This window comes from Rhinolophus sinicus, linkage group LG03, assembly GCF_036562045.2.
Source record: "Rhinolophus sinicus isolate RSC01 linkage group LG03, ASM3656204v1, whole genome shotgun sequence".
NCBI classification, from domain to species: Eukaryota; Metazoa; Chordata; class Mammalia; order Chiroptera; family Rhinolophidae; genus Rhinolophus; species Rhinolophus sinicus.
Genome location: NC_133753.1, coordinates 55,071,528 through 55,093,398, shown reverse-complemented (window position 1 = coordinate 55,093,398; position 21,871 = coordinate 55,071,528). Strand labels below are relative to the sequence as shown.

Genomic DNA, 21,871 nt, shown 5'->3' with positions numbered 1-21,871 from the left:
CGCATACTGAAAATGTGCATACTGAAAATTTCCTCAATGGTGGTAGATGTTTTTATTTTATAGGCAAATTGTCATCGTTATTACTGTAGAAATGACCACATCATCCAAGTTCCAGACAATGCCAAAATTTCTGGAAAAAAACCCACAGAGTTCTCTGGAACATTCTTCTTTGTAACTGAACTTGATGTGGTAATTGCTGCATTTTCTTGTGTCTTGTGTGCAATAACTTCAAATTTCAAATGCTAAGAATGGAAATAAATACTACATTCTCTGATAAAGGAAGAATATGAAAAGTATATTAGCTGCTCTGCTTTTCTGAAGGCCTGTTGTAAATTTCAAAATATAGCAAATCATTTGCCATGGGAGACTCCAAAGTGAAATTGAAATGATTACTGATGCAGTGAGTTAAATATCAATTGATTGTTTTTGTAACTAGCCTCTAATTGATCAAAAATTATGGGTTTCAATATCAGAAGGGAATATGATATCCCTAGTAATAAGCAGTGTTAATTTGGTCCATGTGGGAAACTGGGGAATTGATAATTCCATAGAGAAAGTCTGCTCTGGAAGCCATGACATAGTGGCTCTAGAGTTAGTATGGACAAAACCAGGATTTATGGAAGGAGACACCATCATTACCCTCTTTTAAAGGGCAAATAGGAAGACTGTGTTCTCTTATTGTCACGCTATTTACTGGGAAATTCCGTTGTGCAGCACAGAACATTGAACCAAAGCCATAGGAGAAATATGAGTGGTGTGAAAGGTTTCATGCTGTGATAGCTTCACGAGCTTGGAAAAGTCACTTTACTTCTGTGAACCTCGGTTTCCTCGCATGTGAAAGTAATTTCATAATGACTAATAGCCAACATTTAGCAATTGCTTACTTTGTACCTGTGCTAAACACTTTATATGTGCTTAATAAGAGAGATACATTTCACCTCCATTTTAGTCATTTCAGTCCCAAATTTGGTGTCCTTCCTTGCAGCATATTTAACTTCAAGGAGCTCTATGGGAAACAGAATTGTTTGATCTGGAAAGGATTCTAGGGACCCTAAGTGATAATATTTTCCCATTTTAGTATTGATGCCTTCATCTTCACTTTAGTGGTTTCAGTGGAAGGGCTTTAGCAGGTTTCAGTCCTTTGCAGTTTAGTTTTGCTATTTATGCTGAGATCGTTTATTTCTGATTCAATGTGCATTTGAATAATGGCTACAGTGCCATTTCTTTTCAGTGTGTACCCTTTACATAATCAACAAATAAGCTGAATTTTAGAGACTGTAGTTTCTCAAATTCTGTTAGCTTCCCTCTGCTTACATTTTAATTTACAAATTGAGAACTCTTTTTCGCTTAATTAATAGATTTGGTGAAACATATTCCATTTTCCATATTTAAATCTGTTTCAACCAGAAGTTGGGAGACGAAAAGACCTTGGTTCTTCTGTATGGTCACATAAGTATCACGTGTCTCTTAATAAATGGATAGGATCTGCAGTTCATAAGAATTAGCAATAATAACAGCAATAATGATCAACATAATGCCACCGTTGGTTGAGTGACTGCCACTGTGCTCACGGTTCTACACAAATTATCTAGTTTAATTTAATACCCACAATGACTCTCTCAAGTTCTGTTATTACCTGTATTTTATAGGTGAGAAAGCCCAGGCTCAGAGAGGTAATGTGATGTGTCCAGGTTCACACAAAGGTGTACCCACACGGGCCTGGCTCAAAATACAAGCTCTTGTTTTCTGTTTGCAGTGCCAACCCTCCCGGGAGGTTCCTCGTCCATTTTTCTTTTCCTCTTTATTAAATTTATTGGGGTGACGTTGGTTAGTAAAATTATATAGGTTTCAAGTATACATTTCTATAATCCATCATCTATATGTTGCGTTGTGTGTTCACCACCCAGAGTTAGTTCTCTTTCCATCACCATATATTTAATCCCCTTTTCTCTCTTCTATCACCCCCCACCCCCTTGACCCTCTGGTAGCCACTAAACTGTTATGTGTCTGTGAGTTTTTGTTTCTCTGTTTGTCTGTCTTTTTTGTTTGCTGCTTTCAGTTTTATATCCCACATATGAGTCAAGGCATACGTTTCTCGACTTTTTTCTGTCTGACTTCCTTCGCTTAGCATGATAATCTCAAGATCCATCCATGTTGTCTCAAATGGCAGTATTTCATCTTTTCTTATGGCCGAGTAGTATTCTGTTGTACATATGTAGCACATCTTTATCCAATCATCTATCGAAGGACACTTTGGTGGTTTCCGTGTCTTGGCTACTGTGAATAATGCTGCAGTGAACATAGGGGTACATATATCTTTACGGATAAATGTTTTCGGATTTTTCAGGTAGATAGCCAGAAGAGGGATTGTTGGGTTGCATGGTAATTCTAACCTTAATTTTTTGAGGAGACTGCATACTGTTTTTCATAGTGGCTGTACCAATTTACATTCCCACCAATAGTGTATGAAGGTTCCTTTTTCTCCACAGCCTCTCCAACACTTGTCATTATTTGTCTTGCTGATGATAGCCATTCTAACAGGTGTGAGGTGGTATCTCACTGTGGATTTGATTTGCATTTCCCTAATAGCTAGTGAAGTTGAGCCTTTTTCTATATATCTGTTGGCTCTTGTATGTCTTCTTGGGAGAAGTGTCTGTTCAGGGCCTCTGCCTATTTTTTAATTGCTTCTAACTTGCCTTACCTTTCTCTCCTATGCATCTCTGTTCCCTTCTTCTCACCCCTCACAGTGTTTGTCCCTGCCCCTCTCCTTATGTATTATAAATTCTCCTCCTTCCTCACTACTCTATCTTAAAAGGAAATCTTGATTGCCAAATCCATTTCAGCCCTAGGTTGATGGTTCTGAAAAAAGAGTTTGAGCAACTCCTGGGACATCTTTGACCAGACCAGAGGGCATCTTGCACCCAACTGGTTAATTTTTGAATGTTTTGGCTGCTTTTCTCCCCTGTCAGACCCCTCACTCCCTCTCTCCTCCAACCGTCATCTCCAGCATCTCTGTGCTCAGAAAGAGCCTTGCCTTGTGCTTCTCAGCTATCCTTACTCCTGTTAACCACCACCTGGAAAGCCCTTCCTCTACCTCTCTAACTATTAAAATTGTCTAATAGTTAACAACAGCAGTGTCTTCTATAGCTTTCCTGTTTCTCCAATTGGATGCAATTATCTTTTCCCTTTGAATCCTATGGTACTTGGCCCACATCCTACATCTTATAATAATAGTAGTGGTGATGATGGTGGTAATGGTGAGAAGGAGGAGGAGGATGAAGAAGAGAAAGAAGCAGGAGGTGAAGGATGGGGAGAAGAAGAAGAGGATGAAGATCAAGACAAGGAAGGAAGAGGAGGAGGAGGAGGAGGAGGAGGAAGAGACCTACGATATGCCATTGGCTTCACGTGTAACATCTCAATCCTCACAATGATCCTAGGGTTACATAATGTTATCACCTTTTACAGATGAGAAAAGGAGGCTTAGAAAGGTGATGTGCATGGCCATGTGCTTTCCTATTTAGGAGACAGTCCTCTCTGACTGTCTACAAGAACTGGGTCGCCTTTACTCAGGGTCCCTTCAGTGCCTTTCACCGTGCCTTGCATCCAGTAGGTTCTCAACGATTATTTTTTGATTGAGTAGAAGTGTTAATTAACCCAGTAATTAACAAGTGCTATACCTACCTAGAAGGGTTGCTTTTCTACATTTCCTGTCCCTTCTCTTGATCTTTCTCTTTGGACCACCATGTGTGGCAGAGACAATGCCACATGTCTGTATAGGAAAGCTACATGTTCTCTGGCTTTGAGAGAGGCTGTGTGACTGTGTTCTGCCTGATTGAATATGGGTGGATGTGACGTGCATTATTTCCAGGCCTGGACTTTTAAACCCCACCAGATCTCTCCTGTTGTCCCTCTTCCTGAATGTAGAGCTTCCAGCAGAGGATCGTGAGGACCAGACTGAAGGAGAGCCTGGATCCCGGACTAACTGAATGACACCCACACCCACCCAACCGACCCATCTGGAACTCTCTGCACTTCCTGGACTTGTATGTTGGTTTCCTTCATCAGGTTAGGGAAATTTTCAGACATTATTACTTCAAATATGTTCTCAATCCCTTGTTTCTTCTCTTCACCTTCTGGTATTCCTATGATGCATGTTGTTGCGCTTGATGTTATCCCATAGGTCTCTTAAACCATCTTCATTGTTTTTTATTCTTTTTCTTTCTGTTGTTCTGTTTGGGTGATCTCTGCTAACTTGTCTTCTAAGTCGCTGATTCGATCCTCTGCTTCATCTAACCTGCTGTTAATTCCTTCAAGTGAGTTCTTTATTTCGGTAACTGTGTTCTTTAGTTCTAACTGGTTGTTCGTTATGATTTCTACATCCTTCTTGATGTCCTCTCTAAGTTCCTTAAACATTCTTATCATCAGTATTCTGAACTCTGTCTCTGACAGTTTGGTTACCTCTGCTTCATTTAGTTCCATTTCTGAAGGTTTCTTCTGTTCTTTTATTTGGGATATGTTTCTTTGTTTCCTCATTCTGGCTGACTCTCTGTGTTTGCTTGATGTATTAGATAGGTGCCCTGGAGTTCTTAGTTCTTGCTGGATTAGTATATAATAAATGTCCTTTATATTTGACTTGCACTACTGTTCTTCTCCCTGCGTGTGCTCTAAAAGTGACTCTTGTGTTGTGTATATTGTCCTGTTAAAGAAGATCCTTAATTGCTTTTCGCTTGTGAGTAGGTGGAGTTAACTCCTAGGCTGACTAGTTGTAAGACTTGGCTTTGCCCACGCAGGGTATTCTGCTGCGTGAGGATTGACCGCTTAGATGTGGTTTGCCCTTTGGCCTCTATGTGCCTGTAAAGAATCCCTCTGAGTGTGTCACTTGTAGGTCAAACCGGTAGTACTCTGGCTTGGTCTGGAGTTGGCGCTGGGTATGTTGAATCTTGTGCCTCTTAAGCTGGGCACTGGTAGGGCAATTACAGAACAAAGCAAATCACCAAGCACAACAATAACAACAAGGAAAAGTCAAATACATTCACATGTAAAAAACAATCGACAACCCCACTCGACATAGGCAAAGATGTGAAAAATATAAAGACAAATCAACACCGAACAAAAACAAACAAACAAACAAAAAACAAACAAACAAAAAACAAACAAACAAACAAAAAACACAGCGCCAGTTGTGGCTTAAGCCCACCAAGTAATCTCCAAGTTGTTCTCTGCTGTAGCACAGAATCCCCACTCGACACAGGCAAAGATGTCAAAAATATAAAGACAAATCAACACAGAACAAAAACAAACAAACAAACAAAAAACAAACAAAAAACAAACAAACAAACAAAAAACACAGCGCCAGTTGTGGCTTAAGCCCACCAAGTGATCTCCAAGTTGTTCTCTGCTGTAGCACAGAATCCCCACTTGACACAGGCAAAGATGTCAAAAATATAAAGACAAATCAACACAGAACAAAAACAAACAAACAAACAAAAAACAAACAAACAAAAAACAAACAAACAAACAAAAAACACAGCGCCAGTTGTGGCTTAAGCCCACCAAGTAATCTCCAAGTTGTTCTCTGCTGTAGCACAGAATCCCCACTCGACACAGGCAAAGATGTCAAAAATATAAAGACAAATCAAAACAGAAAGAAAAGAAAGAAAAAGAAAAAAAAAAAAAAAAAAAAAAGACAGCGCCAGTTGTGGCTTAAGCCCACCAAGTAATCCCCTGCGTATTGTGCAGGTAGAGCCGGTCACCTGATGCCCAGAGTGACTCTGAGGCTGCAGCTTTAGATGCGTGGGGCTGAGGGGTCTGGACAGTAGGTTTTACAAAGTCAGTGCAGTTTCTGCCCTTGCCGGCACATATGCACACCGAGAATAGCACCACCAGCCCTGTGTCCAGCTCTCCTGAGTCTTAGGGCACCTCTTCCCTGTGTGTGTGTGTGGCCGGCAGGGAATTCCTCAGCTGCTGAAAGCTGAGTGCTGTATATACCACTTACTGCTGATCCCTGGGAGTGCCTCCGCCGATGTAATTGCCACGCCCTAGGCAGGCCAGAAAGGGTGGGGGCTGGGGATGGAAAGAGGGGTCTTCTCTTTCCCAGCCCAGCTGTGTCACACCCCACCCACAGGCCAGAAACGGTGGTATCTGGGGTGGATGAGTCTTCTGTCTCCTAGTCCAGGGCAAACCACACTCTTCTCAGCCTCTTCCCTGGACCAAAGCCAGCGGCCAGTCTTCCCTTAGCCCAAACCCCAAGGCTCCTCTGTAATCTGACACTGCTCTTCAGATCAGGAGCCAGTTTAAGTCTCTGGAAGGGTGGGGGTAGGATTGGAAGAGCGGGGGGAGGGGCCCAGGTATGGAGTTTAATAGTCTCAAATGCTAGATATCCTCCCTCTGCGGGAGGGAGAGGTCTGCTGTGGGACGCAAAGTAGAGTCCGGCACTTGGCTTTTGTGTTCTCTCTTTTGTCCTGGGAACCCCTGCGTCTCTGCAGCTGGGGATGTGTTTGCCCCGCTCTAGGCTGGCTAGAAAGGGTGGGGGCTGGGGATGGAAGGAGGGGTCTTCTCTTTCCCAGCCCCGCTGTCTTAACACTCTTCCCGCAGGCCAGAAAAGGTGGTGGCTGGGGGCGGAAGATTCCCAGCTCCTAGCCTCCTCCCTGGGCCCGCCTGTCTTCCCGGAGCCGGGGCTCCAAGGCGCCTCTGTAATCTGCCGCTGCTCCTTAGTGCAGGGGCTAGATCAAGTCTCTAGAAAGGCGGGGGCAGGGTCAGAAGAGCGGGGAAGGTGCCCAGGCACGGAGTCTGTGTTCCTTGTCCGGCCCAAGGACCAACTGAGGTTATTAGCTGAAGTTAATGCTGGATATGCTGCCCCTGCAGCGGAGAGGTCCGCTGTGGGATGCAGGGCAAACGCCCACCTCGTGGCTTCCGGGCTCTCCTCCGTCCTGGGATATCCTGCGTATCTGTAGCCGTGGGTGTGAGGGATATAAATGATAAATGTCTAACTATTACATTGTTTTGTACACCAGAAACTGATAAAAAAAACTTGCTTATTTTAGTCTATATAGGGTTAACATAGATATAGAGGGCTTGAGCAGAAAGGGAGGAAAAGAATGCTACTTTTCCAAACTAAATTATCATAAATAAGGATTTTTAAAAAGTGATGATGATATGTCAACACAAGGAAGTATTGTGGAGATATTAAAATGATAACTAAGAAAATAAAAAGAAATACAATTTTAGGTAATATATGTATAGTGAAAAAAAGCAGTATACCAAATTTCTGTGTTCTCTGATGAGATCTATGTGAAGTAAATGTGTAGATGGATGAATGCTGAGGAGCACATGCAAATATGGAATTACCTGGGATACTGTGCTCTTGTAAATCTAAAGCAAGGTATAAGGGGTACAACATTCATTTTCGCCGATGGGAATCAGTGTATGCGTTAATTTGTTTTACTACTAGTAAGAACAACCATATTTTTCTAGTCAGACAATCTTGGTCTTAATTCATTCTAAGTAGGATTCCTATAGGCCAATGTAATCACAAAATAGATCAGTTTGGTGTTTTGGGAGCTCAGAAAAGGGAGCATTTCTTATGCCTGGGCCTCATATTATTGCTTTCATGGAAAGAAAAGAATTTACACATGGTCCTGATGTACCCTGAATTTTGACAGGTGGAGATGGATATGAAGATATTTCAAACGTAGGAAGAGTATGACTGAGGATCTGGGATAGAAAAGTGCTGCAAATGAAAATGCACAGAGATAATTAGATAATTAAATACTTGGTTTGGCAAAGTTTGGGCATGAATGGGAATGGGGAGAGGTTCTTAAAGGGTAAATAGGAGATTATGGATGGCCTGGAATGTCTCACTAAGTACTGTACAATCCCCCTGCATTGCAGGTTCCCTCTTGAGTAAAAATCTGTATCATTGCTTAGCAAGCCCGACTTCCAGTGCATAAACTCTGCCCTGTCATTAAGCAATGTGCTCTTGGCAATTAAAATTATCTCGTTCTGTTCACTTTTCCAGCACATTTGTAAACTGATATAGTACCTGCTATGTGGATGGTACATAATCTAGTAGTTAGAAAAGGTATTGGAACATTCACAGGTTCAGCTCGACTAACAGTAATATTTTGGCTGTGACCCTCACCCTGATGTTGCTTTTGCTTTCTCAGGTGGAGGGCAGTACTCGTCCATCGCACTGAGGTGCCCTTTCCCTCAACGTTACAAACCATCTGCTGGGAAGGCCTTTCTCCCCATCAGTCCAAACACCTCTTATCCTTTAAAGTCAAGTTCAAATTCCACCACCTTCCTAAGTCTTGCTCTTGCCCATCTCTTTCTTGTTTTCTTTGCACATTTGTACATTGCTTTTGGTTTTATTTGTCTGTACCACATACTTGGTAACTAAATTCTGTTTCACATAGCCCTACACATTTCACGAGGTTAGGATTTTAAATTTTTTTTTTTTTGACTCAGGTAGACTGGAAGCATCTTGAGTTTAGGAATTGTCCCAGAGATGTCACGTATTCTGAGAACTTGGCAGAGTATGTAACTTGCATGTATTAAATATTGGTAAATTCAGTTGCTTTCAAACAATCCATCTGTCTACCAAGGCATTTAACCAGCCTTGGTAATTTTTAATTTTCTTTTTACAACTCAAGTGCTTGGAATGGAGTTAGTTATATTACACAGAGTTTATGGTATGCTACCGGTATTGGCCTATGCAAAGCTCTGTTGTTTTATAGTTTATTTTGTGATTTATTTCTCCTGTATCAGTTATTCCCAATATTAAATCCCACACCATTCCACAGACAACCACTCTTCAATTTTAATGTTTGCAATTCTAACCCACCTTCCATATATTTATTTTCATATAGTAGTGTTCATATATATATATATATATAATATATATATATATTACTGTTTTGTGTATGAACTTTTAAAAAAATTATATATCTGTATTGGCCTGTACATTTGTTCTATTTTCTGTTTATTTGTTTATTTATTTACTTATTTATTTTTAACTTCAGTTCCTTTCTTCTGCCGAATATTCCATCCCATGTGTATTTACCCTATTTCTTCTCCATTTCCTTAGTGCTGGACACCAGAGTGGTATAGTCCTGAGATGAACATCTTCTAGAGCAGTACTATCTAAGAGAAAGATTATTGCGAACCACAGATAATAACCTTACATTTTCTAGTAGCCTCATTAAGAAAGTAAAAATAAACAGGTGAAGTTGACTTTAATAACTTACTCTATTTAACCCAAAATAACTAAAATATATTTCAAAAAATAATGAATATAAAACATTATTGAGATATTTCACACTAATTTTTAAGAACTTGTTTTTAGAGCTGTTTTAGGTTTACAACCAAATTGGAAGGGAGGTATGGAGATCTCCCCTACATTTCATGTCCCCACATATAGAGCCTCTCCCACTGTCAACATCACTCACCAGAGGGGAACATTTTCTGCCAATGATGAGCCTGCACTGAAACAGCATAATCATTCCAAGTCCATAGCTTACCACAGGGTTCACTCTTGGTGTTGTACATTCTATGGGCTTGGAAAAATGTGTTATGATAAATATCCATCCTTTTAATATCATACAGAGTATTTTCACTGCCCTAGAAACTCTCCATGCTCTACCTGCTCGTCTCTCCCCCTCCTACTCTGTACCAGCAACCACTGATATTTTCAGTTTCTATAGTTTTGCCTTTTCCAGTTTGTCATATATTTGAAATCATACTGTATGTAGCCCTTGCAGTGTAATTGCTTTCACTTACTAATATGCATTTAAGTTTACTCCATGTCTTTTCATGGCTTGATACCTCATTTCTTTTTAGCACTAAATAATATTTCCATTCTCTCTGTGTTAAACAGTAACAGTTTATTTATCCATTCACCTTCTGTAGGTCATCTTGGTTACTTCCAAGTTTTGGCTACTATGAATATCCATGTGGAAGTTTTGGGGTGAACATAAGTTTTCATCTCATTTGGGTAAATACCAAGGAGTGTGATTATTGGGTCACACTGGTAAGAGTATATTTCGTTTTGTAAGAAACCACTAAACTGTCCTCGAAAGTGGCTGTTCTGTTTTTGCGTTCCACTAGCAATGAAGGAGCGTTTGTGTTGCTCCACATCCTCATCAGCATTAGGTGTTGTCAGTGTTCTAAATTTCGGCCATTCTAATAGATATGTAGTGGTATCTCATTGTGGTTTTCATTTGCATTTCCTGATGACTTACGATGTGGAACATCTTTTCATATGCTTATTTGCTATGTCTTCTTTAGTGCGGTGTCTGTTAAAGTCTTGTCTGTTTTTTAATTGAGCTGATTGTTTTCTTATCCTTGGGTTTTAAGTGTTCTTTTATGTTTGGATAACAATCTTTTATCAGATGCATTTTTTTGGAAATATTTTCTCTCAGTCTGTCGTTTGTCTTCTCATTCTCTTGACATTGTCTTTCACAAAGCAGACATTTAAAAATTTTGATTTTAGATGTTTCCAATGAAATCTATCTTATCAATTATTTCTTTCATGGGTTGTAATTTTGGTGTTGTATCTAAAAAGACATCACCATACTCAAGGTCATCTAGATTTTCACCTATGTTATCTTCTAGGAGTTTTATAGTTCTGTATTTTCCATTAAAGTCTATGATCCATTTTGAGTTAATTTTGGTGAACAGTATAAGATCTGTATCTAGATTCATTTCTTTGCATATGGTTGTTCAGTTTTTCCAGTGCCATTTGTTGGACTATCTTTGTTTCATTTTTTGCTTTTGCTCCTTTTGCAAAGATCAGTTGACTATATTTATGGGGATCTATTTCAAGGCTCTCTAGTCTGTTCCATTGATCTATTTGTCTATTCTTTTGCCAATATGTCACACTATGTTGATTACTATAGTTTTATAGTAAGCTTTGAAGTTGGATGTCAGTACTCCAACTTTGTTCTTCTCCTTCAATATTGTGTTGGCTATCTTGGGTCTTTTGCATCGCCACATAAATTCTAGAATCAGTTTGTCAATAGCTATAAAATAACTTCAGAGATTTTGATTAGGTTACATTGAACCTATAGATCAGGTTGGGAAGAACTGACATCTTCATTTCAGTTATTATGTTCTTCACTTCTGACTGGTTCTGTTTTATGGTTTCTGTGTCCTTTTTTATGCTTGGTACCACTCTGTTGAAGTTCGCTAAGTTCCTTGAGCATTCTTATAACCATTGTTTGAACTCTGTCTCTGGTAGGTTGCTTGCCTCCATTTCGTTTAGTTCTTTTTCTGGAATTTTATCTCGTTCTTTCATTTGGGATGCATTTCTTTGTTTCCTCACTTTGGCTGCCTCTCTTGTTTGTTTCTATGTATTAGGTGGATCTGCTATGTGTCCCAGTCTTGGCCGGGTGGTCTTATGTAGTAAGTGCCTGGTGGGGCTCAGTGGCTCAGTCTCCCTGGTCAATGCACTGGGTGCTCCAGGAGTGTCCTTAGTATAGGTTGTGTGTGCCCTCCTGTTACAGTTTAACTTTGATTGCTATTGGCATGTCAGTGGGTGGCATTGGCACTCAGGCTGATTGGCTGTGGGGTTTGGCCATGTTTACAGTTTATGGGCTGCTGTGCAGGGCGCTTACCCAGCTGAGTGGGATTCACCCCAGTGGGCCTGTGTGCCTGTTGAGACTGCCCTTTGTGTGTGCTGCTTGAGGGGCTAATTGGGTGGTGCTTTGCTCTGGTCTGGAGCCAACCTCCAAGTATGCTGGTTCTGGGGCCTCTTGGGTGGGGGGGCTCTGGTGCAGGCCCAGGTCACCCATTGCTTGTGACCATCCGGGGGCTACCTGGTAGGAGCTACAAAGTGATTCTGGTTGTTCGCTGCTTGTGCTAAAGTTGGAGGCATGTGGGAGAGGCCATGCTTTGAACTGAGTATAGCTGCCACCTGCCGGCTCCCTTAAGTTTCATCCACTGATAAAGCCTCCTGTGGTACTCAAGCTGGGTGAGGCAGGGACTCAGGGAGTCACTAGAGTGGGAAGAGTTGTGGTCACAGGTTAATGTAGACTCTGGTTTGGTGCCAGCAAAACTCTCAGAGCACACCCAGGCCAATAGCTGCCCACCTGGGGCCTGCAGGCTCCAGTAGTAAAACAGTGCAATGTGGACGGGGCTGGTTGCTTGAGAAAATGCCTCTGGCATTTCGGGACTTGCATAGGATGGGGTCCCAGTGAGTCAGCAGAATGGAGCAGCAGAGCTCATCAAGCCAATCAGATTCAGGTTCGGCCGTAAGCTTAGGGGGCGGGCTCAACACAGGAAAGATGGCTCCCACCTGCCGGCTTCTTGGGAGAAAGACTTCACCTAGAGAAAATGGTGAGTGTCCTCCAGTCCTCCTCTCAAAGCCCCACACCTCAGTCTGTCCATGTATGTCTCTGATGCCCTGGAAATCACCATCCCTCCACCGGAGCCCAGGGTGAGTACCTGGGAGTGGGAGAGTTTGTGCGAGCTGTTTAAGAGGACTTCTGGGTTTCCCACAGCCTTCTGTCCCTCCCTGATGGTCAGAATCCCCGCTGCTTTTTATAGCCAGATGTTGTGGGGTCTCCTCTTCCTAGCACCTGTACTCCTGGCTGGGGAGGCCAGTGTGGGGCTGGGGTATCTCACTTTTCTGGGGAGAACCTCTGTGGCCAAGATATCCCTCCCAGTTCTCAACTGCTACACAGGTTTGGAGCCAGCCTGTTTCGTATCTCCACCCCTCCTACCAGTCTCGATGTGTCTTCTTCATTTTTTTTAAGCTTAGTTATAAAACTTCTGTTCAGTTAATCTTCAGATGGTTCTCTAGGTCGATTGTCCTCCAGTTTAGTTGTAATTTTAATGTGTTCACGGAAGGAAGCACACAGTGTTTCCCTACTCCACCATCTTGGATCTCCAGCAGATCTGTCCTCTGTTGATTTTTGATGCCTTTTCTAACAAATAGCAAATTTCCATGTAGAGCATATAGACATGGCTCTATTTCTGAGCTCTCCATCCTTTTAAGACATTTTTTTGTCTTCTTACAACAATACTATTATAATACTAATATTGTGAAGTTGCTCTAATATCTGCTACTGTGATGTTTCACCTCTTCCTCTACTTTTTCAAAAATTTTTTAGTTATTTGTGGATCTTTATTTTGCTATATAAATTATAGATATTTATTAGGGTCACGTTAAATTTGTAAATGAATCTAGATACAATTGATACTTTTATAATGTGAAATTATCCCATCCATTAATATAGTTTATGTCTCCTTTTATTCAGATTTTCTTTCATCATAAAGGTTTGTGCATTCTTGGTTAGGTTAATTCCTATATTAATTACTGTAATGGTTACTTTGGTATCTTGTTTTCTTTTGCATTTTCTGATTACTTATTGCTGATGTAGAGGGAAGTTTTTGATTTTTATATATTCATCTTGTATCAGCAACCTGGATGAATTTTCTGATTAGCTCTAATAGTTGATTCTCTTAGGTTTTCTATGTAAATAATTATATCATCTGCAAAAGAAAATTTTGTGTATTTACTTTCAAGTTTTGCATTATTTCTTTCTTTCTCCTGTTATTGAATTGGCCAGAACCAGTACTTGGCTTAACTGTAACTGTAATAGCAGACATTGTTGTGATTTTTCTCTTCAATGTAGTAAATTGATAGACATTTGATATTGAACTCAGAAGGAATAAATTATATTTAATGCTGATATGTTACAAATAATACACTGTTGGTTTTAGTTAATTGATGTTTTATTTAGGACTTGTATAAGTGAAATTGGCTATAATTTTTCCGTTTTTCACAGCTCTTTTGGTTATAGTGTGAAGGCATAACGCATAAAATGATTTAGAGAACTTTCTTTTTTCTATTGTTTGGAAAAACTTGTGTAAGATAAAGAGTATTTGCTTTGTTGCAACACACTTGTCAAGTCATTGCTCAGATCGTTTTTATAGAGGAGAGATCGTGGTAGAGGGAAGGTTCTGATAGCTGTTTTCTGGGTTCTTTATTGACAATTCCTTGTGTTTTATGTCTTCCTGTATTAAGGTTGATGATTTATAATTCCATAGAAATTTATTCATTCCATCTAGGTTATCAAATTTTTTAGCATGCTTTTGCTAATAACATTCTTCTGTGTCCTTTTTAATTTCTGAATTTTGTTTATTTGTTTTCTCTCTCTCTCTCTCTCTCTTTCTCTTTCTCTCTCTCTCTCTCTCTCTCTCTCTCTCTCTCTCTCTCTATTTTAGATCAATCTTGCCAGCAGCTTGTCCATCTTATTAGTCTTTTCAATGAACCGTTTTTTGGGATTGGCTAATGACTTTCACTGTTTTGTTGTTTTTGTTCTTTTTTCCCCACTGATTTTAGCCTTATTTTTACTATTGTCATTTTCCTGGTTTTTTTTCCCCCCTGAGTTTATTCTGTTGCTGCTTTTTCTAGATTTTTAAGTAAAATGGTTTTCATTTATTTTATTCCTTTTAGCTTTCTATATAAATATAATTAAGTCTCTAAATCCTCCTCATTGTATTGCTTTAACTGTAAGAATACATTTTGGCATTTAATGCTATTATGCACTTCATAATTTCCATGGTCATTTACTCTTTATCATATGGATTATTTAACAATATACGTTTAGATTTATAGATATAAAAAGTTTTAAGGTATAATTTTGTTGTGCTTTTATTTTATTGTAGAAAAAAACACACTGTATATGATGACCATCTTCAGAATTTATTGATGTTTTCTTTGTGATGTGACTTACCACATGATCAATTTTTGTATATGCTTTTTTGTTTGTTTGTTTTTGTTTTTTTGTTTTGGAGAAAGTCGGCTGACACTTTATGCTTTATTGCTTTGGGTGGGGAGGTGCTCAGGAGCTCCTGGTGGGGTGAGCCTGCTTCCTCTTCAGTATCACAGGCTTCTGGCTGCGCAGGATGGCGCTGGCTCTGTGGTTGGCGGCGATGAGCAGGCCCAGGTGGTACTTGTTCTTTTGGATCATGTGCTGGATGCTGCTGAGAGGGGCCTGGGCGTTCTTGTTGATGTTGGTCCACATGTAGGAGGTGGCTGGCTTTCGCTGGACAGATCTCTGCTTCATGAGACCACCGCACTTTTGCCGTAGGCCACTGGCTCCATTCACCATCTTGTGGTGAATCAGTCCTTTGTAATTGAAGGTGTTGTGGGACTTCAGATTATTGGCCTTGGTGCTGTATGTCTGCTTGTTCCTTTTGATCAGGAAGCTGGAACAGTTGCTTCTGAGCATCCATTGCAGATTAGCTGACATGGCAACAGCTCCTCTTGTTGGGGAAGCCAGAGAGGGAAAGAGCTTGTATACAGATAGAGGCATCGTGATTTTCTCAGTCACAAAAGATAGGAAAAATATAAGCACTAATAATTGTGACATTTGGGGTTAAAATTATTTTCCTGCTTATAAGTATATACATCTAAAAGTAATATTTAAAACATTTATTAAACATTTGTTGTAATTAGACAGTGCTCTGTGTGCTTTGAATAGGATTTATTTAATCCTTGTAACAATGCTATGATATACGGATTATATTGTCTGTATTACACACATGAGAAAGCTGAGGCATAGAGAGGTTAAGTACCTCATTTAACATTACACAGTCAATGAGAGTAGAATCAGGTTTTGAACTCAGTCTGACTCCAGTGCCTACACTCCCAACCATGCTTCTACAGTAACACACAGTTTGGGTTCCCTATTTCTACATTTCTAACAGAACTGCAGCTGTGTTCCATCAGGGAACCACCCTACTTTAGCTCCATGAATGGATCCTAATTACCCTAGTTCAAACATGGTGCTCTGATTCTCCTTTCTAGAGTGATTGGTTTAGAACCCAAGATGAACTCAATTGATACATGGTATTCCCATGGTAACTCTTATTGGCCTGCAGGTGGGCATATGATCTAGGATAGCCCAATGAAAGTAATGGAAAACATTTCTATTCCAGGGGTGGGGGAGAGGTTTTTCTCTCTCCTTTGGATATACACAATGGAACAGGCTGCTGCTGGCAGCCATCTTGAAGCTCTGGGTGAACAAGCCTCCACAGGAAAATAGCCAGAGCCAATAAAATTGTGGAGTAGAACTGCAGCCCACTCTTCCTCTGCCCTTCCTGTTCTGTGGAATGATACATTTTCTCATTATTTACTCCAGTTGGACCAGGACTTTCTGCTACTTGTCACTACAATGCCTCCATTACAAATCTACTATGTTAATCACATTATTTAAGGAGACGTCTGTTGTAGCAATGAGATTAAATTATATCCTGTAGATAGGGTAATTTAATTGCTTTTATTGGCTCTGTATGATAACAATATTCTCTTATTAAAAGAATCCATCAAAGAGAAAAAACTTCTGGCAAAGAGTTATTCTTCCACCAAGACGTGAGAAAACAAATGCAATTTTAAGTTTTGAAGTTCAATTGTATATACGCAGAGTTGCTATTGTCCTTAAGACTCACCATGATAACAGCGCTAAGTCTCCTGCTATGTTGGTTATACAGGCTTTTCAGGAGCGTGGCCACTGGATTGAATTAGAGGAATGTGAAGAAATGCCCTCTTTGCCTGTGTCTCAGTTTCTGTAGTGGGAGCCTGTTGAAATTGCCTGCTAATACCCTTTTTTTCTAGGAACTCTTCTTTCCACCTCATCCACATATTGTAGCAGGTGGTACCATGTTCTCTCAATATAACTTTTCCACTTTGCCTCAGTTGTTGATTCAGAGTTAGCCTTTTCTTTAGGAATTGTGGCATTCATACTGAGGGGTGGGGTGGCAGAGGGAGATAGAGAGATGAGAGAGGAGAGAGAAAACACCAGGCTTTCCGGGAGGAGCACAAATAAGAAATATAATGTCCTGATGTTTCCTTTAATATTTTTTTTCCATTTTGAAGTATTTTCAGACTTACACAAGAGTTGCAAAGACAGTTTACATAATCACTTCACCCACTCACCTAATATTGGCATCTTAAGTAATCATGGAACATTTGTCCAAAAGTAAGAAGTTAAGGTATAAACTAAACTATAGACTTCCTTCAGATTTTGCCAGCTTATGCAATAATGTTCTTTGCTGTACCAGGATGTAATCTAGGTACCACATTGCATTTTGCTATTATTCTCCTCAGTCTCTTCCAACCTGTGACAGTTTTTTTCTTCTTGTTGTCTTTCATGATCTTAACAGCTTTGAAGAGTATTGGCCAGGCATTTTGTGAACTTCTTTGTTATTTGGGTTTGTGTGATGTGTTTTCTCCCGATCTGACTAGGATGATCAATTTGGGGGAATAATTCCACAAGGGGAAGTGCCCATCTCATTGTATCATGTCAGAGGTTCGTACTATCAATATAACTTTTCACTGGTAATGATGACCTTGATTACGTGGCTAAGGTGGTATCTGCCCGGTCTCTCCACTGCCAAGTTACTAATCTTCCTTTCCCATACTCTGTTCATCAGAAGCAAGTCACTAAGTCCAGTCCCCTCTCAAGGGAAGGGGAATTAAGCTTTATCTCTAAAGCAAATAATATAAAAATTATTGTAGATATGTGCTAAGACCACCACAGTAATTAATAAATATTTTAGGAGAGATACTTGAGACTAGGCACAGTCCTCTCCTAATGGCTTTTGAGCCTTGAGTTTTCATTCATTCTTCAAGCTCGCCGGCTTTTCTTCTTTCTGCTGGGCATCTGTCGCTTGCTCCTCCAGGTCTACTCCTCACCCTTCTCCACCCTCCTCTCTGCCTCAGAGACTTTCTGCAGTACATCCACAGGGCTGTGCCCCTGGCTTCTGGTTGGGGAAGCTCCAGAAGGAGATCGGAGAGTAGGAGAAGAGTGGGATTAGGATATTTTCCCCCTCACCCTCCATGAGGGGTCACCTCAGGCTCTTTGTGTTCCCTAAAAGAAGGAAACCAGATGCACAGGACTCTCCCTCCTACAGGCTCTGGTAGCATTCCCTCCTCTTGTCTTTTCTGGTGACAGCTCTGCTGCTGCAAGCTCAAACTCCTGCTCTGTGCCGTGTAGCTCCCCGTATTCCACATACACCTTTGGTATTAGTCCGTAATAAACCCTCCTTGGATTATCTAAATTGAGTGTGCCATCTGTTTCCTGTTGGGATGCTGACCATGGCTTCTGAGAGACATACCTCCATTATTCTTTTAAAGCAATTCCTTAAAAAAAAAAAAAAAAGAAATATATATATATATTGCTTAACTTACTTTAAATTGCGTTTTTATTTATTGCAACCAAAAGCATGTTGTCTTAGAGCTTATGATGCTGACTTCTATGTAACCACAACAATGATAAGAGTTAACTAGCTTTTTACAGTACTGCGTTTTTTAAAGGTATTTGTTTGTTTGTTTGTTTGTTTGTTTGTTTTTACATGCATACAGCCATCAGAAACTTGCACTAATCTGTAAAGCATCAGTTAGGGATATTTGTGCCTACTTTGCAAATGAGGCAACTGAGGCATGGAGTCCAAATGACCTATTTAAGTTCACAGAATTAGTCTCTGGTAGAGCAGAGACTATCATCCAAGTCATCTGGTGATACGTGCTCCTGTGTTTCTCTCACAGTCTAACTGTGCCTGCGGATCTTCTGTGCATATTCTCTAGAGCTACATTCGAATCAGTCACTGTCTGTAAGCCATAGGCCTACAGATCACATTCCCATCACTTCTAGAAGTGATGGAATCAAAACCCAAGGCCTGAGGTGGTACAGAGAAAAGGAGCTTTAGGTTTTATCTTTATAAAATAATACCAGACATTTGTCCTAATATGTACATACTTTTTCCCAAGATGCATCATGAGGAAAACGAGTTCCTTAAAATAGTCCTAGCCCGAAAGTGGTTTTCGCAGCTCACAAGGCACATTGGCATATTAACGGCTCGGAGAAAACCTGCAGCTACTTAGCTCGTTTCTTTATAACCCAGTTTTCCCGAACTTCTTTTCAACAGAACCCTTTGGCTGTGCCCACACCTTAGGAAGTGCTGGTATAGAATACAAGTAGAAATTGTATATAAAACATTATTCAAGTTGAATTTCCCTTTCAAGTAACAGAAAAATTGTCTAGACCAAATCATTCAAATCATCCCTGGCCACCTTGGCAAGAGACTGGGAGTGGTCAATTATCTGTTTGGCTAAATCTACAGCCCAAATTCGCTGGATGGGGGCCAAATCTAGACTTTACTTTGCTTCTATGTAGACCTATCTCCAACATAATAACTCCTAAGTTGCAGAGTGATTTAGAGGTAGATTAGGTTTCTTTTTATCCCCTGACTTGTTGTTTCAACCTTGACCCAGTAAAATTGCCCTTTTCCAGAAAGAATTGGTAATGAAATCAGTGCCATCACTCAATTGCATATCCTTCAAGAGGCCAAGGAAAAAATAAATAAGAGAGTTTTCATGAGAGAACTTCTAGTGTAATATTTTTAACTACAGCCAGCCAAGGAATTGGACTATTTTGTCAAAATCATTGTAGAAAACATGGACTAAAATGAGCCTGTATAATTTTCTTACTCCAGATTTCATGACAATACTATAAATTGCTTAGAAAATTCCATTTTGAGATAAAAATGAGCCTTTTATAAAATTATGTCATGGAATTAGGGCATAATATGTGGAGAAAGCCCAGCAGTTCCTGGACCTTCTTTGAGCCATCACAGTTGTTTTGCATAATATATTCAGAGATCAGCAAGTAAATGCAGAGGTCTTCTGCTTTTGTAACTTTCATTCAGAAAAGCATTCAAAAACTTTCCTCAAAAACGTAAAAAATAACCTGAAGCAGTGGTTCTCAACGGGAAATGATTTTGCTCACTAGGGCTCATTTAGTAATGTCTGGAGACATTTTTGGTTGTCACTACTTGGTGGGGAAGAGGGTGTTACTGGCATCCAATGGGTAGAGGCCAGAGATGCTATTAAATATCCTACAATGCACAGGACAGCCCCCCAACAAAGTATTATTTAACTCAAATGCCAATAGTGCTGAGGTGAGAAACCCTGCTCCCAATAGTGCCTTGCTTACATTAGTGTCTCTTCAAACACGCAGCCAAGTAAGACTGAGCATAAATATTACTCAGCTACACCCTGTTAGTTCTTCAGACATGGAAAATGTACTCTCGGAACATATAAAGACCTAGTATTATCTGACTTAATTTGTGATGTGCTCATTACGTTCATCACCACTAGTGACTAAATAAAACGAAGTGATATTTTCAACGCATGGAAATGAATAGTTTTAGTCTTCGCTTCCCCCATAAAATTAATGTCTAGTAATACTTCCAAGAGACCCACACACAAGCAGATGAACATGTGGTTGCTCACGCACACACACAATCACCCATAACAACGGTGCCGTTCATGCTGAGCCTAAATTGTTTGCAAAGTATAGAAGCAATTACAGAACAAATTCCGGGTCTCAGTCTGCCTCTCTAAAAGAGGTCTGGCTCAGAGGTGCTGAGTTATTTATGGCTGGAGCAAACAGAACGCTTAACTATGCAGATAAACTTCTCATTCTTTTATGTGAGGCAGCAAAATAAACACCTTAACAGTTCATGGTTCCCAGAGTGCATTACTTAATCGGTCCAATATCATTCTAATTTTCCTCGTAGCTCACTGAAACTGAGCCTGTGAGCAGATAAAGTGTGTCTTTAGCTACCATGTACTTATTCCAATGACTCTACGGTTGATGGATGACTTTCTGATTTTTTGAAACAATGCCAGCCCAGGGCCTCGTGGTGGCTGCACAGCGCCTGAGATCTCTTGTTGTGCTTTGGGGCATGGGGAGAGAGGGAGGGGGCTCTGCAGTACGAGGTCTGGCTCAGTCATTTTCAAAATCAATACTTGCTCTCCAAGCCTTGGATAATTTAGAGAACATAATTCAGAATTCTCCCTTTCAGCATGTATCCTCCATCAAAGGGGTGTTTTCATCCAGAGTCAGCACAATGCTTGTGTGACCCAGGAATGCACAGATAAGGTTAAAAAAATGCATTTATTCTTTCTCTTCTCCTCTCTCTCTCTCTCTCTCTCTCTCTCTCTTCCTCTCTTCCTCCCTCTTTATCTCTCTCCCCCGCCCCCCACCCCACCCCAGCATCTTAGGGACTCAGCATATGTGTGTTCGTGTACCTCATTGTGAATATTTCTATTTGGAACAGAGAACCTAAATTATGGTGTCGCATGGTATGGCTTAATATTTAAGGCTTTTGGGGAGATGTTTTCCATGATAAACCCCTAGCCTAAGGGATATCAGCTCAGATAATTTATTCCCTGCAGGTCTGATTAGGATATAAAAATTTCAGCCCAAGGGCTGTTAAATCCTGCTTTTCACTTCATTTCAGAAAATGCCACCAAAGTAGTGTTTTGTTACCATGATAAAATTTTGTGTTCCTGTGCACAGAAACAACAAGTCTTCATTTGCTTAAAAACCAGCATGACACCAATTATTTAATCCTTCAGACTCTATTCACTCAGTTGCTCTAAAAAAGGAGCCCCAGTGGAAAACATCTTGGTCATTTAAGTACAAAGAGCTTGAGATTTGATAGCAATTTTCCAATACTAATTACATTTCATACTATCTATCATATGCACAGCTTGCAAAACCCTATTGATTTTAATGGATACTAGTGCATTGGGAACAGGTTGTTTTGTGACATGTTATGTTCTAGGACCTCTATGAAATACCTAGATCTTAAAATGTGGGCACAGATATACTCTCAATTATCCACAAGTGGATTATCCACTTGGCCTATTACCCACAACATATTTTAAATTAAAGCTGCTGTCATTAGGTGACTCAGTAACCCTGGGCCAATTTCTATCATCAATTTTCTGGGCTGCTGGAAAGCAAGCTCATTTTGATAGCCTTTGCTAACATGATTAGTAGGGATATACTATTGG

At 40.2% G+C, this 21,871-nt stretch overlaps 1 long non-coding RNA gene and 1 pseudogene across 1 annotated transcript in view; one reads left to right on the top strand and one right to left on the bottom strand.

The window, feature by feature from the left end:
* The window catches only part of LOC141570357 (uncharacterized), a 271,614-nt gene that overhangs the window by 91,820 nt on the left and 157,923 nt on the right, over positions 1–21,871 (top strand). The gene's annotated exons all lie outside the window — the stretch shown is intronic.
* On the bottom strand, positions 14,847–15,257 carry LOC109455486 (large ribosomal subunit protein eL28; annotated as a pseudogene).